Here is an 18,658-nt window from a genome sequence, read left to right on the forward strand (position 1 = left end):
GAGAGAGAGAGAGAGAGAGAGAGAGAGAGAGGAGAGACAGGAAAGAAAGGGAAGATGAAAAAGAAGGTTCAGCCCAGATGGGCCCCAAGGTAAGATTTATGAAGAAGACAAACAAAAAGAGATAAAAAGACTGATACAAGTATATGACAAGAGAAAAATATATATATATGCAAATAAAAAAAGAACCTCATCAATAAGAACCCCAAGTGTAAAATTTAAATGCTATCAGGACAAACCAAAAAAACACAGAAACACTGGTGGATGAAGATGGGAGATTTCTTATAAATTCTCAGTGTGTGCGAGGAAGGTTGTTTTGATTCTTCCTGTATGTATCTTGATATCTTTGTTAAAGGACTCAACTTTCCTAAGATAAAGGGGATTAAAAATTGGTTTACCTCTAGGGGTAGTATTGATTGGGGAAAGGGGATTACTTTGAAGTTTAACTCTATATGAATATTAGAGGATAAAAATAAAAAGGAATAAACTAGACTAAATTAAAATTTAAATAAAAGGAATTCAAAAAACAGAAATGCAAAAGAAAAACATAGGTGTATGTATCAAAAAGTTCAGGTTAGAAAGGTATTATGGAATTTGATGTACTGTACAGCTTGCTGTGATGGTAAATAGGTTAAAAAATACCTATGTGTAAAAAAAAAAAAAACCTGGAATAGTGGGAACGAGTGAACAATACAAGTTTTCCTATGAAGTAGTGGTTGTTCTCTTGTAGTCCTTTTTTTTTCTCTCTCTTTTTTTTCTTTTTTGGTTTGTTTTCTGGGGGAGGGGCCTGCCACGTGGGTTGTCAGTCAATGATGTTTCCTGAGTTAAGTCCTCCCTCCCCCCTCAAGGTGGTGGGCTGTGAGGAAACTGGTTTTTTTCAGGCTTTTGTTCTTTGGCCGTTTTTATGCTTGTTCACTTTTTTTTCCTCTCACCTTGACCACCTTTGATGGTTTTTGTAGTTTTAGAGGAAAACAAACTGCACCCTGATCTCCCTCTCAGAGAGAAGACTCAGTCTGGGTGCAGAGCCTAAATAAGTTCCCCCTTGGCCGCTGACAGAGCAGGTTCCAAGTTGCAGACCCTGGGGGCACAGGATCTTTTGCTTGTACCCAAAGCCAAGGCAGTGGTGACTGTCTGGGAGCTCCCGACCGCCAGAGAGGTTCCAAGCAGCGATCGCACACTGAGATTTTGCCACTGGCCCTGGCTGGGAGTGCCTGGTATTGCTGGGTCTAAGAGTGCCAGGCTTGCGCACACCTCTTTCAGAGGCAGCTATGGATCGCGCGCATGTCTCAGCCACTGAGAACGAGGCATGGGTCTGTAAGCACCAGGCTGGGCTTTTGTGCACCTCTGTCAGGGGAGAGTTTGGGGCGCGTGTCTTAGGCTTTGAAACAATGGTGCGGGTCAAAGAACGCTGGCTGGGCCTTTGTAACTCAGGGGAGAATGAGGGACATGCGCATGTATCTCAAGCTTTGTGGTAGGGCTCGTGCATTCTGGCAACCGGCGTGGCTCCCTTCCCCTCACAGGAGCTAGAACCCACGCATTCTTGGGCGCGCTGGAGGCTTAGTGACCAAGAGCTGGTTTCTCCGCCACACTCTCTCTGCCTCAGCAACGGAGAGGCTGTCCTGGGACCGGGGACTTAAGCCCCTGTCCCTAGCCGCCCTGATTTCCACAATACCCCCCCATCCTTTGCTCCTTTGGAGTGCTTTCAACCAGTCTCCAAGTTAATGCTGGTCCCTAGACGCAGGGCACTCTTGCTCGTATTGGGGTATTACTTTCCAACCGGTCGCCTCTGGTGGCTCCCTCCCCCTTTTGTTTATCTTCTGATATCAGTCCGCCATTCCCACTCTGCTTTACCTGCCCACTGGCGTCTTCTGCCCCTGTAGAGATCCAGATGTGTATAATTCTGATCTCAGACTGATTTCATGGGTGATCGGAGTTCTTTGGTAGGTAATCAGCTCACTTTGGGGTACCAGCTGAAAAGGCGCCTCCTCCTACTCCCCAGCCATCTTGTCCCCCCTCGACATATGCCTAGAATTTTTTTATAATGATTGAGAATATGTGTGTGATATGTTCAGGACATTGCCTGACATACTAATCTCTTGGTATAAGAGAAGTTCTTATTTATTGAGTACTTAGACTAAAGAAAGAAGCTTAACACTGTGTACTACGTCATCTTATGTCCTAGAAAGAAAAACATTAGATTTTTATCATTATCAACCCTGAATTGTATGTTATCATTAAACTGAGCTTATAGAATTGTTTTTTTTATTATTCCCATTTCAGAGTTTTACTTCTGGGCCGGGGCCCAAAAGCATGGCAGCATTCATTTACTTGTTCAATAATTACTTATTATTAACACTGTAAACAGTGGTGGATGTAGGGCACAGGTATGCAGCAGTAGATCAAATAAACAGTCGTTACCCCTGTGGAGCTAACATTACCCTCCATTTGGTCAAAACTCCATGCAACTTTGATTCCCCGAGAACTTAATGATAATTAGCCTACTGTTGATCGGAAAAGACTTACTGATAATACCGTCATTTAGCACATATTTCATATGTTGTATGTATTATATGCTATATTCCTAAAACAAAGTAAGCTGGGGAAAAGGAAGTGTTAAGAAAACCACAAGAGAAAATACATTTTGGGCACCTGGGTGGCTCAGTGGGTTAAGCCTCTGCCTTTGGCTCGGGTCATGATCCCAGGGTCCTGGGATCAATCAAGCCCCACATTGGGCTCTCTGCTCAGCAGGTAGCCTGCTTCCTCCTCTCTCTCTGCCTACTTGTGATCTCTGCCTGTTAAATGAATACATAAAATCTTTAAAAAAGAGAGAGAAAATACCTTTATAGTACTATCTTTTTTGAAAAAAATCTTTGTAAGTGCCCCACACAGTTCAAACCCATAGTGTTCAAGGGTTATGTGTAGGGTGTTTGGGGGACAACAAGGAAGGAGTGGACATTTGGAGAGGAATGTGCAGAACGAACTTATAAGACCACTTGTAAACGATTAGAGATTCTTTATTGTAATGAGTTATTCGTATCACTGTTGCCATCATTAATCTAGAATCTACTGATAACAAGTACCTGGCTCCCTCTGCCCCTTCTAACCCAAGAGTGAAGAACTGCAGCTGGGTGTTTCGTCAGTCTTTAATAAGTAATTACAGCACATGCATTTAAAAATGGAAGTTTCATTGGTCAGTGTTGTATATATTCTTTTATTTTCAATTTTGCTTTCAAATTATGGCTCATAGAATAGTATCTTATTCGAAATATGTACACATATGAACTATACTGATACATTCTTTTTTTCCTCTATAGGCTTTCTACAAGTATAAGAGAGTTACAGAATTTCAAAGTCTTACTGCAACAAGGCTTTTCTACGTCTAATTAGAGACATAATCTGACTGTGTGAAACCTGTTGGTCTTGGACATTCAGCAGAAGGAGGCTAATCTTCAAAGACTTGAAGAAGGAATTCTGAACTCTTAAAGAGAAAATTCAAATGTTCACTTGAATATTTATGATTTTTAATAGATTGTCAATTAGAGATATTTATAAATGAAGTATATACTTTTAAAACATGTAAGTTATACTAATTCTGTGTTTAATTTCATGTTTCCATCTGTTGAATATTCTGCTGTTCTGTTTGTTTAGAATTGTTTTTTTCTTATTCTGTTCTTTACTTCCAGTTGTCAGACTTAAATGACCATCCTAATAAACACTGTTAGCAGTCTGTTATGGAAAAGGAGAGCTAGAAAACAAATGTGGCTTCGGATTTGGACCAGTGATAAAAATTTCTCAGTGACTTTTGTGTTCTTAGCCTTGCCTGATGTCACCTTCTGTAAGCCGGAAGTATCAGTGTGGTAAACGGTCCTTTCAGTGTGTGGTTATGGAGGGACTGAAGAATCCCTAGGACTTCAACTTCAGTTTCATTGGTTTTCAGTTAAGATTTTTAGTTGCTGCTCTTTTTGCTATTTTATTTTGGTCTAAAGGCCCTGCTTCAGTAAAGGCGAATGCGTACTGTCCCTTCCCTTAGCTGCCCAGTCAGACAGCCCATGTGTGTCGTGGGCTGCTCCAGAGGGTTCTTTACTTAGAACCCATGCTATGTATCCATTTCTTTTGATTTTGCATTTCTTTGTCCTGTCTCCAATTTTAGAAAATTTTTGTCCAGTTTGAGAAAAAAATTTGTATAAATATGTAAGCTTCACTTTGATAAAATTTGAATGAATATATGGACTTATAATGCCACTTTAAAACAGTATATATAAAATTTACCCTTTTAAGTGTTTGGTTTTTTTTTTAAGGATTTTATTTTAGAATACAATCTATGCAATCCTCTCTCAACCTGAATTTCTTTGGCAGTTATTTTAACAGGTAGAGGAGTTCAAGGCTCGTGAAGCTTCCCCTCTACCTACCCTTCTTTTCATTTTCATCTTATATAAATGGACTTTGTGTGACTTGTGCCAACAGATGACCTTCATGTCCTAAGCTCATTTTCTAAAGCTGTGATTTAAATATCCTCCAATATTTAAAATATTCTTTTAAAAGCTGTTTAGAGATAGAATGTGATTAACTTGGAAGGAGGCATCTGTGGAGAAGTAATGCGGGTACCAAACCTCATTTCTCCTTCGACTCTTCAGTCTTTTATGAAGTAAGTGCTCTTAAACCCACACCTTACCTGCCAGAGTCTGAAGCGTGTTCTGCCATGACTTAGTGGTGTATTTTAAACTGTCTTTAGTAGGCTCACCCCTCTTTTAAAAATATCTGGTCATCCCTTGGAGGGATATTGTTGAAAGGTATAAAGGCTCACTAATTATTTTCTTGCCCAATTTCAACCTTTATAGACCCAGGGTTTTTTGTTGTTGTTGTTGATGGTGGTGACTTTTTGTTGGTTTGTTAAGTTGAATAAAACAGGCTTGATTGGAGCCTTCTCCATTTCTTCATTTTTAGGGATGTAAGTATTGTGTGTAGGAGAGGGGAACCTTAAGGTAAACTTGTCTAAAAAGTGAAATAGTAGTCTTGCTGGTAAATTAAAAATAATTATTCTTAGTGTTCATTCAGAGTTTAAGAAAATGTGAAAGCTTTACACTTTGTCTATTATTACTGTAAGTTTAAAAATCTTTTTGGTAGTGTTACTTCACTGTTCCCTCAGTTAAAAGCTATTATTTAAATTCTGTTAACCAGAGAAAATCCTTGGTCATTTCCAGTGATTGTTGGGTTTTATTTTGTTTGTTTGTTTGTTTTGTATTTTTCTTTACTGTGATTTGTTTCAAGCTTAGGAAAAAATTGTATATTAGAATGAGTTCTAGGAAACTAAAAGGTTAATATTAAAAGTTCTTCTCAAGTGTTTAATGAATTTTTGCACCACTGAGAAAATAAACGAATGAAGTATTCTTAAGCTGAAATTTGATTAACTTGATTTTACCACAAATTGGATTGTGGGGGGGAAGCCTACATTTTTGTGTCTGTGTGTATTTCTTAAATGATTGTATAGGTGTAGGACTGTTTTGTAGCCTGGTGGTACTGTATGATCTTTGTGATATAACCTGTTTTTCTATGTCCCAGACCCTTTGTCATGCAGAGACACTAGAGGACTGACTGCCTTGTACAAACTCTTGGCTGGTAATTCCTCTCTCATTTTGTCTTTATCTCATCACCTAATTTCAAAGTCCAGCACTTGATAATATATCTGACAGAAATGATTGTACCAGCTGACAGAGTCATGAAAATGAAGGAAAAGAATTCCTTCCTTCAATGGCATGAGGTTTTTTTTTTTTTTCCTTAAGTGGCATCTATGTATTAGAAATACCATGTATTAAAATTGGTGAAATTTGAATGTTTCTTCTGTGTTGATTCTTAGATTACAAAGAGACAAAATAGTAAAAGTTTTCCCAGTTTTGGAATTTGATTAAGTCAAATGCTGTGACATTGTAACATAGTGAATTTACTCGATACTTGTAGTCTCTGTATGTCCATGAAACACTGCCATATTCTCCAACTTTACCCAGATGCCAGTGTAAATAAGAAAGGACAGCTATTTTTTTTAAGATTTTATTTATTTATTTGACAAACAGAGATCACAGGCAGAGAGGCAGGCAGAGAGAGAGGGGGAAGCAGGCTCCCTGCTGAGCAGAGAGCCCAACGTGGGGCTTGATCCCAGGACCCTGAGATCATGACCTGAGCCGAAGGCAAAGGCTTAACCCACTGAGCCAGGCGCCCCAAAAGGACAGCTGTTTTATCTTCATCAGCATTGCCTTCAGCTGGAAGTCTGGGAACAGTTTACAGTAAACCTTTCAGCAGAATGCAGAGTGAAGTACCTGCAGAAACCGTAGCTGTTCACACAAGCACACAGACCGGTCATGTGGTGTCATGGAAATTTTCTGGTAAAACAAAATCACACACGCAGACACACACACAGGTGGGCAAGTGTTCTCGTTTAATGTCGACAGGTGCGGCTTTGATTCTGAACTCCATTTGTTCAACTAATTTGTTGTTGTGCCCACCAGACTGTAGCAAATGTGAGTTAAATAAACGTTTCTGCAATTTTTCTTTCTTGTCCCCCTCCCCCTTTTGAAATGATCTCCCTCAGGAGCTGAGGATTTTATTATAACTTGTGGAGAATGGAGGAAGTACATAAGGAGTGTGAGCTTGTTTCTTACCGTGGCAGGCATCAGCAGACACTGTCCGAAGGGCTTTCTATGGGTTCCTTAATCCTCACAGCTGCGCTAGTGGGACTAGTTGGCAGGTACAATTACTAGCCCGTTTTATAAGAAAACTGAGGATAGTAGTGGCTAACTTGTTTGTAGTCACAAATTCTAGGTTGTGGGGCTAGAGTTTAAAACCAGAAAGTCTGGGGCGCCTGCGTGGCTCAGTTGTTAGCGTCTGCCTTCAGCTCAGGTCATGATCCCAGAGTCCTGGGATTGAGCCCCACATCCCAGCTTCCCCCTCTCCCACTCCCCCTGCTTGTGTTCCCTCTCTCGCTGTGTCTCTGTCAAATAAATAAATAAAATCTTAAAACAAACAAAAACCAAAAAGTCTGACCCAAGGTCCTTACCTTGCATGTCCTGTATCTGTGTTACTATGTAAGTTGGCTTATTACTATACCACTAAAAACTGTGGACTTTTAGTATCTTCTGATGTGTGCAGAGTCATAAGGCTTTTAAATTTCCTTTATTTTTCAAATAGGTAATACATTCACATGGTTCAAAGACCAAGAAATAGGAAAGGCTGTACAGGGGAATGTCTTCCTGTCCTCAGCCCCTCGTCCATACTGCATATCTCCCCCAACCCCTCGCCCCGTCACTCGGTTCTTGGTTCCTTATGTTTCCATCCATACATTTTTAGGCATATACAAACAAATACAAATGTAAAGTCTTAGTTTTTCCCTCTTATTTTTACCCAGAGTGATACCCTATACATACCATTTGCTTTTACTCACTTTAGTTTTCATGGTAGTCTTCCCACCTCCCTAGACAGCTTACTTAAAGTTTTCTTAGCAACTGCTTTGTATACCATTCTATGAATGTATAATTGTTTAATTAACCAATCCCCTATGAATGGGCATTGGATTGTTTCCAGAACTTTGTATATGTCATTTCACACACAAATATGTACTTGTAGAAAAAAGTCCCCAAAATAGAATTTTGGGGTCACAGACCATGATAGTAGAATATTCCCCTCCCTAGAGGCAGTTTCCGGTCCTCATATCCACCTGCAATTAAAGACCGCACCTGCTAACCCACCCCCTTACCTCTGTAGACATGGGTTTGATGTTTGCCATTCTGATCAATACAAAATTACATATCATTGTGATTTAGTTTCTATTTTTCTTACAAATGAGGGTGACTCCCTTCAACATGTTTAAGATCCACTTGAAGTTACTTGTGTTCATAATGTTGCCCATTTTTTCTACTGCATTGTTGATCTTTTATCAGTTTCTAGGAGTACTGCTTACAGATGGTAATCCTTTGTGAGGAGCTCTAATTTTTTTTTTTTTTTCAGTTTGGTGTCTGTCTTTTGACTTGGCTTATGATGGTTTTCGTTATGCAATTTAAAAAAAAAATTTCCCAGTTTCTCAGTGGCTTCTGGACTTTGAGTCATAGTTCGAACACCTTCCTTGCATAGCAGTAATTCACCTACAGTTTCTTTGAGAGCTTTCATGGTTTTTTCGATCTAAGTTTTGATCCCTCTGGAGTGTGTCCCCCAGTGTAGGGTATAAATTATGGATCTAGCCTAGTTAGGTTTCCTAGATGGTCACATATATCAATGCTACTGTGTTGGATGATGCAGGACAAAGGCATTCTGTACAAATGAAAAACCCAGTCACAAGCCATTTTTTACAACTTGAGATGGCAACTTTAATCACCATCAAGAGAAGTAGACTTGATCTCTGTGAAATCAATGCCCAGAGAGAAATCCTTTCTCAAGACCATAATGAGAAATAAGAGATACTGGCAATGGGCTTCATCCTGAAGACAGAGCATGACTGTCTGTCTGTCTGCTCCTCCTCCTCCTGTCCCGAGAGGTGAGATTTCCTAGGCAGAGCAGGTCACATCTCGCTGGTAACTATCCTTCCTCCAGGACCTTCTGTTTTATGGAAAATCCGAGCATTTAACCTCCCTGACACAGTTTCCCATCGTAGGCAGTGGTACCTGGATAGATCTTGGAGGTTTTAGACTTGCACCGGGGCTGGAGTCCCAGCTGAGTTCACTGAAGCCATTGTCTGGAACGTGCCTCTTTACGTGGCCAAGGGACAGGAATCATGTTCCTGGGTACCAGGGAGCAACTCCCATTTTATTTTAATTTTTTTATTTTTATTTTTTTTGAGACAACTCCCATTTTAAAGCTGCTATTGCCAGTAGCCTGATTTCAGAGCTACTTAGAAATGTAGGCCGTTATTTTAAATACATGGGAAAGTGCAGGAAGAGTGAGGACTGCATACAGCCTGCCGGATGGAGGGCGGAGAACCTCTCCTGCACTCCTGGACTGGAATGAATGGTCCGTGATTTGGGAACGGTGACGTCTTGGGAAGGACTGAGGTAACGGAGCCTAGATTTCCCTGGGCTGAAAAACTAGGCAAAGGTTCTGAATACAGCAGAGGAGGCTTACCAGTGGGTTAGCTGTATCCATGCTTCTAAGGGATCCACTTATGGCTGAAGGGTACACATTAGGGCCCTGCTCAAAGGAGTACCACATTTTTGTCAAAATTTAGATTGTTAGAGACAACAACCAGCTGGACCTTAAAGAACTCGAAGGAAGGAGCCAATTACCTTGTCTGTAGTCTGTTGATAATCTGCTACAGTATAACTTAACACTGGAGTTGAAACTGGCTTTCTAGATGTCAGCTGGGTTTTGAATCTACCCGGCTCAGCCCCTGCATGGCCTGAAGAGGTAAGGATCTGAAGATAGGTTAGTCCGAAAGCCTGAAACAACCATCAGACCATGTACTTTGGACTTTTAAATTGGATTATGCATAAAAGTCCGTGCAAACTACAAACATATATTGCAATAACATTCTCAAAATATCCTAGTATATATTTTAGCATTATTATTTAAGTTATATAAAATACATCTTTATAAAAATACAGGTTTTTTTTTAAAGTTTAAATTATACCCACTGAAATAGGCAGCCAGGCTCACTTTTTAGTACTAAAATAAGATTTTATCAATCTAAATTATTGCTTAGTCCTATGGAGCCATTAGAAACCTGTAACAAAAATCAAGTCCAATTTCTTAAGGAAAAGTGCCTTATAAAATTTCAGCTGTCATGAAGTTAATCTCTTTGAAGGTCTTCACTTGAGGAATCTTACACAGAATTGTTGACTGATACTACCCATGGCTTGGTTTGTCAGGATCCAAAACTGGGTCTGGTTGGAAATTTCCCACTGATGTCAGGAAGCTGTTATTTTGTTGTCCCCAGTCATAGTAGTCTGGAGCAAAACTTGAAAAAAGAGATAGTTTGGTGACTTGTAACTGTATACTTTCTATCAATGATATCTCTATTTTAGTTGGACAGAACTGGGATTTTGTATAAAGATAGACAATCCCAGTTTTTAAAGTGGCTTCCTGAAGCCCACGTGCAGTGGCTACAAGTCCATCTATGTAGTGAATTCAGGGCACCTGGGCGGTGCAGTCGGTTAAGCATCAAGCATCTAACTCTTGATTTGGCTCAAGTCCTGACCTCAGGCTTGAGAGATAAAGCCTTACTTGGGCTCTGTGTGTAGAGCCTGCTTATGATTCCCCTCGCCCCTACTCAGGCTTGTTCACTCTAAAACAAAACAAAACAAAACAAAATAACAACAACAACAACAAAAACCACTGAGCTCTACAGAGCCCAGAAGCATAGTTTTACTAGAACCATAAACCAATCACTACGTGTAACAAAATACTTTGCCAAAAAATCATATCTGGTACGTCTGGAAAAAGAACTTGTGTGTCTCAGCTTTATCACCTGCAGAATACCAGCGATCTCAGTACCCGCCTTGCTGGGCTTCTGTGAGTTAATACCTATCGAGTGCTTAGAACAGTACCTTAATACACAGTAAGCATTCACTATTGTGCATCTCCTTATCCTCCTCCTGCAGGGAGTGGAAGGGGGATCTTCTACCTCAGGAGAGAGGGCACTTGGCTCTAAGATGCCCTGGGCAGATGGGGGGCTAGGGCTGCTCCTGCAGGCCCCAGAAGGACGTGCAGTAAGGTAACTGGGTAAGAGAGCAGTGTTGGGGTGAGGCTTCGAACAGCTCTGGACCTCAGGAGTCCTTGTTTACTGGCCTGCTTCCAGACCTCTGTGTTCTGCACATCTGCTGGCTTAGTCTGTGCAGGGCTGCATTTTCTCTTCCCCAAGCAGCATCTTACATTCTTTCTGGTTCCCTGCACCCTTGTCCACTGAGAAAGCAGGATACCCTCCCCCCTTCTCTGTTATTGGGTCCCCAAACAAGGACTCTTTTCAGAGCTCTTTTAAAGTTTTCTAAGGACATTCACTGTTCATAATAAGGAGCAGAAAAGCCAAGCTATCTTCTCTTGTATCATTCCACCTGGGACTTGGGAGTGGTTTATAGTAAAATGTTAATGATTGCTTTTAAAGGTACAAAGGATGACCAACAATAAGCGTTCACTTCCAAGAAACACAGCTGTAAGCCTCCCTTGCCCAGGAACTGTACCAGATTCTGGGAGCACAAGCAGAGAGCAGAGGGAGCTCAGGGAGCCCTGGCTCAGCCCTTGTTGCTTCTCTCTGCTCTGCTCACCCTGAAGGCCCAGCTTCACAGGCAGGAGGAGGGGACATCATGACCACTGGGCCATGGAGGGTGGCTGAAGTGTCACAGGAGAGTGCAGGGAACCCCAGCAGCTCCCACCCCTCCTGTCTGCCACACACCTATGGAAGCAGAATCCTGGGAGTGGGGCGCTACTCTGGTGACACTTTGTCTCGTTCTCAGGGGCTTCCCCTCCATTTCCTGTGTGCCTCACCCTCCCTCTGACTCCAGGGATTTTCTCTTTGACTGAACCGATTTCATGGGTGCCGTGCTCAGCTTCCTCACCGTGCCTCTTTACCATGAACCAGGGTCTTACCTTCACTGAAGTCCCTGAGGGACAATGTTCCAGGCAAGGTCATCATCACTATCGTATCTTTGAGGGTTGTCAAAGAAGTAAGATCTGGGACTGAATCCGTGGCTGGGGACCATTCCAGGGTTGCTCTAGAAAGACAATTAATTGTTCAGTGTGCTCGAGACAAAGATAGACAAGATCTCTCTTGTAGGAGACTGCAGATGCTGTTCTCGTCTCAAAGGAGGATGGACCTGTTTCGCTACAGTGCTAGTTTCAGTTGCGTTTAATATTTGAGTTGTGTTATCTTTTTCTTTTCTCAGGATGGACAAAGTCTTCTTTCAGAGTTCCACGTGCAGCCATGAATTACCATCGTTTTAATCCCTTACTGAAACATAAGGCAATGCCCAAATTAACCAAATTAGATAGTCCCAAATTAGCTATAAAACCATATAGTAATGTGGATATTTACTAGCTAAAATAATGAAATGATCATAATGATCAAATAAGTTTACATTTCCTGCTTCTATAATAATTTCCCCCGTTTCTGTCCTCAAGCTGCATTCACCATTCAAAAAATTTCAAATGGTTTCAAGTAAGCAGAAGATCAGAACTGTCTTATAAGGCAAATCAAAGCTGGCATAAAATCCAGAATTTGTTTGAGGTCCTTGGACCTATTGTCAGTGGTCTATTTTAAAGTTAAACAAGGGTATGAAACAAGGATGCTCACTATACCATGAGTATTAATATGGAAACTCCTCCTTTTCTAAGACTAATCTAGCCAAATACAGGAAACAAAATATAACCTAGATAAGGTGGTATGCCTGAAAATTTAGGATTTGCAGCAGTTCAAGAATATCCACGTAAAAGAAAGAAGTTGGATCCTAACCTCATTACACCTATACAAAAAGTAACTCAAAATAGATCAAAAACCGGGCGCCTGGGTGGCTCAGTGGGTTAAGCCGCTGCCTTCGGCTCAGGTCATGATCTCGGGGTCCTGGGATCGAGTCCCGCATCGGGCTCTCTGCTCAGCAGGGAGCCTGCTTCCCTCTCTCACTCTCTGCCTGCCTCTCTGCCTACTTGTGATCTTCTGCACAGCAAAGGAGACCAACAAAACTAAAAGACAACCTAATGAGTGGGAAAAGCTATTCACAAATGACACATCTGATAATGGGTTACCATCTAAAACATAAATAATTTATATAACTCAACACCCCCAAAAACAATCCAATTAAAAAGTGGACATTAGACATGAACGGACGTTTCTCCAAAAAAGACCAACAGATGGCCAACAGATGCATGAGAAGATACTCAACATCACTTATCCTCGGGGAAATGCAGATTGCAACCATGATGAGAGATCACATCACACCTGTCGGAGTGTCTAAAACCAACAACACAAGAAACAACAGATGCTGGCGAGGATGTGGAGAAAGGGGAACCCTCCTACATTGTTGGGACAGTTGGTACAGCCACTGTGGAGAACAGAGTGGAGGTTCCTCAAAAAATTAAGAACAGAACTACTCTACAAATCCAGTAATTTCACTACTGGGAATTTACCAAAATAATACAGAAACATTAATTTGAGGGATACCTGCACCCCTATGTTCATAGCAACATTATCTGCAATAGCCAAACTGTGGAACCAGCCCAAGTGTCCACTGATGGATGAGCAGATGAAGACAACGTGGTGTATGTGTACAAAGGAACATTCCTCAGCCATCAAAAGAATGAAATCTTGCCATGTGCACCCACATGGATGGAGCTAAAGAGTATAATCCTAAGCAAAATAAGTCCAAGAAAGATAAATACCACATGATTTCACTCATATAGAATTTAAGAAACAAAACAAATGAGAAAAAAAAAAAAAGAACAACCCCAAAACCAGGCTCTTATCTACAGGGAACAAACAAAGTGTCACCAAAAGCGAGGCTCGTGGGGGATGGGGAGCTTCATCAGGAGAAGTGGGAGCCACTTGTCCTGATGAGCTGTGAGGGATGTATGGAAGGACAGAGTGGAGTCACTGTACCGTCCACCATGTGCATGTTAATTACACTAGAATTAAAAAAAAATTTTTCAATATAGAGTTACCATATGACCTAGCAACTGCACTCCTAGATATATACCTAAGAGACATTTTTTTAAAGGTTTGATTTATTTGAGAGACAGTGAGAGAGAGAAAGTGTGCCTGGGGAGCGGAGGGGAGGGGCAACTTGAGGGAGAGAGAGAAACTCCCAACAGACGCCACGCTGAGCAGGGAGCCTGATGTGGGGCTTGACTCTGGGACCCTGAGACCATTACCTGAGCCTAAACCCAGAGTCCAATGCTTAGCTGGGCCCCCAGGTGCCTCGGAAGACATGTGCACACAGAAACCTACACATGGATATCTAGAGCAGCACTGTTCCTAGGAGTAAAGAACTGGAAACAAGATGTGAGACCTCCATATGACGAAGTATTATTCAGCCATAAAAAGGAATAAGGTACTAATACGCACTACAACATACATGAACCCTATGCAAGGAGGCAGTCACAGGAAACCACACAGTGTACGGCCCATGCCTGTGGAATTCCAGCAGGGAAATCCACACAGATAAGCAGGTGCCTGGGGCTGGGGAGGGGAGTGACAGCTAATGGGAAGAGGTTTCTTTTGAGGTGATAAAAAATGTTCTCAAAACTGCTGTACATCTCTGAAAACACCCCAAGCCACTGAGCTGCACACAAGACATAGGACTGTTGTACAGGACGGGAATTCTATCCCGGTAAAGCTGTTTAAGCAAGAACAACAAACCCAGGGAGATTCTCAAACTTCACAGCACACTCAACTCACCGGGGCTTCTTCATATTTAAAACATGGATTCCCAGAACCTGCCCTGGAGATTCTGACCTAGGAATCTGCCCTGACCCCAAGGGCCCCCGGGAATGTGATGTGGCGGGCAGAGAGCCACGCTCTGAATATGGTCACGCTGGGCTTGGCTGCCAGGGTAGAGGTGTGTTCACAGCAACTGCGCTGCACATCCAGACGGTTGATCACAGCTGAAGAAAGTCCCCACCTGCAATGGGCTCTTTTAAAGTCCAGGAACAGGGGCACCTGGGTGACTCAGTGGTTTAAGCCACTGCCTTCGGCTCAGGTCATGATCTCAGGGTCCTGGGATCGAGTCCTGCATCAGGCTCACTGCTCAGCGGGGAGCCTGCTTCCCTCTCTCTCTCTCTGCCTGCCTCTCTGTCTACTTGTGATCTTTGTCTTGTCAAATAAACAAATAAAATCTTAAAAAAAAATAAAGGCCAGAAACAGGAGTTGGGTTAGAAATCGCCCTGCCCACCCACGCAGAGGAATATCAGACTGTTTTTTCTCCAAGCAATCACAGGAATTACAGATAGTGGAAAGACTATTGTCGAGTCACACACAGCAGCAACATAGTTTCTCCAGATCTTACGCCAAGGAAAGCCACAACGTAACCCAGTAATTATCCTTATGGACTCAGGAGCCAGATTGCCGTGGAGGGATCCCAGCTCTGCCTCCAACAAGCCCCGTGATCTGGAACCCGTTACCTCATCTGAGTGTGATAATGGTTTCCAGCTCAGAGGCTGAGTGTGAGCATTAGAACACGGAATATATCTAAAGTGCCATTCCGCACCATGCCTGGCACATGGAAGCGCTCCACCGTGCCTGGCTCACTTGACCAAACTCTACGTGACCAGATGGCTTTCCCTCCAGGAGACTCGCCTAAGGAGATTTCACAAACACCCCAAGCCCACCCACTCTGCTAATGAGAGTTTCTTCCTATGTAGAAGAGGGAAAATGTTTTTCTATTTAGGATTATGCCTCCCTCCTACTGAAGTCACTTCCTTGTCGTAAATCAGGAGAAAACATTATTCAGGGCATAGAGAATCATTTTAATTCACTACTAAGCTGCTGTCCATGGGGGCTTAGCCTCAGTTCTGTTCTGTTCTGGCACCTGCAAGGCTGTAACTATTTTTGTGATTAGTGGGTTAAGACGTGATTTGCCCTTTCCATGGTCTCAACACCAGCACGGATAGTGTGCCAGCCTGCCGCTCCGGCTGTTCTGCAATGGTGGCACCAAGTGCCCTGGCCGACCCTGGATTGCCACAGCTACACTATCAGTTAGAGGCCATTTTCCTGGAGAACGCCTTTGCTAGGGGTGCTTGGCTGGCACTGTCAATTACGTGTCTGACTTGGTTTCAACTCAGGTCGTAACCTCAAGGTCATGAGATCGAGCCCCGCACAGGGCTCCACACTCGGTGGGGAATCCACTTAGACTCTCGCTCCCTCCCTCTCTGCTCCTGCCCACCACCTGCCTGCATACACTCTCTCTCTCAAAAATAAATAAATCTTAAAAAAAAACCAGCTGTAACAAAGCCCTAAACATTATTAGTTGTATTAAATCTCAGTCTCTGTGTTTTTAATAGGTTACGTGACAAGACAGGAAGTACGCACACAGCGCATCTACTGTGCAGAAGCTGTTTTCAGGGAAAGACCTCGTGCAACTGTTTGGGTCGTAGCTACATTTCTTCATGCCACTTCACAACTCTTACAAACCAGGCTTTTTCAGACATGAGTGTCTGGCAGACCCTGTCTCGAAAGTATCTGAAGTCAGGTGGACAGTATTTATCACTGTTCAAATATGAGCTTTTCAGCAACAATGAAAAAGCTTTGGAACACTGGTATCCCCCACCTCGAGCCACAGGGCAACCCAGGACTTCAAAGATTCTCCTGAAATGATCACTGGTGGTATTTAGTGAGTGAATTTTAATGTCTGAAAGATCTGCATAACTCAGTACGTCAGTATTTTCCAAGTGACCAATATAAAAGTCCGTGCGTGGGTAGAAGATCCATTCAAAATGCAAGATAAACTGAGGGACGTTAGTGTTGACACAGTCTGAGGAGTTTACTGCTATGATTTTAGATTCCGCACTGCAGCTGACTGTTAGGAAACAACAACTTGTTCACTTTTGATGTATTTCAAAGAAAAATATCCACAATTATGTTAAAGGGTATTAAATTACTCTACTTTATTGCAAATATATATTTCTGTAAGGCTGGATTTTCCTCACTTACTCCACCAAAACAGAGTATCACAACAGACTGAATGCAGAAGCAGACAGAACCCAGCTGTCTTCTATTAAATTGGATACAAAAAAAATCTGAGAATTTTACAACAATGATACTCTACTACTTTGTTTTGGAAAAATGTTCTTTTTCAGAAAAAAAATTTTATGGTAACATATAATGGGTTTATTATTTATAGAGAATTAATTTTTTTTAATTTTACACACATGCACACTCCTCTCCAAACAAGACCTTTTTTGTAGGTCCTCAATAATTTATCAGTGTAACCCTGAAGAGTCATCAAACAAGACCTTTTTTGTAGGTCCTCAATAATTTATCAGTGTAACCCTGAAGAGTCAGAGAATCTTGAAAAAGAAGAACACAGCTGGAGGCATCATGCTCCCTGGTTTCAAACAATATTATAAAGCTACAGTCAGCCAAACAGTATGATACTGGCATAAAAACAGACACACATATGAATGGAAGAACAGAGTGCCCAGAAAGATATCCACACGTACATGCTCAAGTGCTTTACAACAAAGCAGCCATGACTATATAATGGGGGAAGAGTGTTGGGAAAACTGGACAGCCACATGGAAAAGAATGAAACTGGACAACTGTCTTCTTATACCACACACAAACATTAACTCAACATGGATTAAACACTTGAATGTAAGAACTGAAACCATAAAACCCCTAAACGAAAACACAGGTGGTAAGCCCCCTGACGTCAGTACTGGGGATGATGATTTAGATTTGACACCTAAAGTAAAGGCAACAAAAGCAAAAACAAAAAATAAACACGTAAAGCCACATCAAATGACAAAGCTTCTACACAGCAAAGGAAACCATAAACAAAATGAAAAGGTAACAGACTGACTAGGAGATGTTTGTAAATCATGTATCTGATAAAGGGTCAATATGCAAAATATATGAAGAACTCATACAACTCAACGGAAAAATATAATCCAATTAAAAAATAGGCAAAGGACCCGAACAGACATTTTTCCCAAAGACCTACAGATGGCCAACAGGTACATGAAAAGATGCTCAACGTCACTCACCATCAGGGAAATACAATCAAAACTACAGTGAGCGATCACCCTTGTGTTCACCGCAGCATTATTTACAAGAGCCAAGAGACAGAAACAACCCAAAAGTCCGTCAGTGGGTGAATGGATAAGAAACTATACTGGAATATTACTCATCCACCAAAACACACACACACACACACACACACACACACACACACACACACACACACATCCTGCCATTTGAAACAACATGGATAAAACTTGAGGACATTATGCTGAGTGAAATAAGTCAGGATAAGATAAACACTTATGATCTCACGTATGTGGAATCTCGGAGCATGCAGAGAAAACCCCAGCATGGGTACAGAGAGCAGACGGTGGTCACCTGAGGTGGGGATGGGGAGTGGGTGAACCACGTGGAAGGGGTCAAAGTTACACGTTTCCAGTTATGCAATGACTAAGTCCTGGGGACCCCGTACAGCATGCTGACCACACGTAATAACAGTGTGCTGCACGTCAGAAGGCAGTTAGAGCGGACCTTGAAAGTTAGCCCAAGAAGAAACATCATAACCATGTCGTGAGATAGCAACCGGGCTTGTTAGGATCGCTGTGTAATAGCTATGATACCCACACACTACGCTGTAATCCTGAAACTAGTACGTCAATTACCGCTCAGTAAAAAAGTTAATCACAGGGCGCCTGGGTGGCTCAGTTGGTGAAGGGTCTGCCTTCAGCTCAGGTCATGATCCCGGGATCCCAGGATTGAGCCCCGTGTCCGGCTCTGCACTCAGCAGAGAATCTGCTTTTCTCTCTCCTTCTCGTTCTGCCTCCCCGCACCTGTCCCGGCTCGTGGTTTCGCATTACTTAATCCTCAGCTCTCCCCACAGCAGTGGTCATTTGTCAGAAAGTTTGAGCTTTTTTGTCCTAGATCTCAATTGAAGTCCCGGCCCATATGCCTGGTTAAGTGTTTTGGAAATTAGCCAGTCTGTGAGCCTCAGTTAAATCATCTGTGAAATGGGGTGGCTGG

The 18,658-nt window shown here is 42.2% G+C and overlaps 1 long non-coding RNA gene across 1 annotated transcript in view; it reads left to right on the forward strand.

The window, feature by feature from the left end:
* LOC116573404 overlaps positions 1–18,349 on the forward strand; it is a 28,633-nt gene extending 10,284 nt beyond the window's left edge. Inside the window, exons 2-3 of the long non-coding RNA XR_004278776.1 lie at positions 3,312–5,335; positions 18,326–18,349. This is a non-coding gene — a long non-coding RNA (uncharacterized LOC116573404). The remainder of the gene's footprint in view (positions 1–3,311; positions 5,336–18,325) is intronic.
* The last annotated feature ends 309 nt before the right edge of the window (positions 18,350–18,658 follow it).

The sequence above is a fragment of the Mustela erminea genome, chromosome 14 (assembly GCF_009829155.1).
Source record: "Mustela erminea isolate mMusErm1 chromosome 14, mMusErm1.Pri, whole genome shotgun sequence".
Taxonomy (NCBI): Eukaryota; Metazoa; Chordata; class Mammalia; order Carnivora; family Mustelidae; genus Mustela; species Mustela erminea.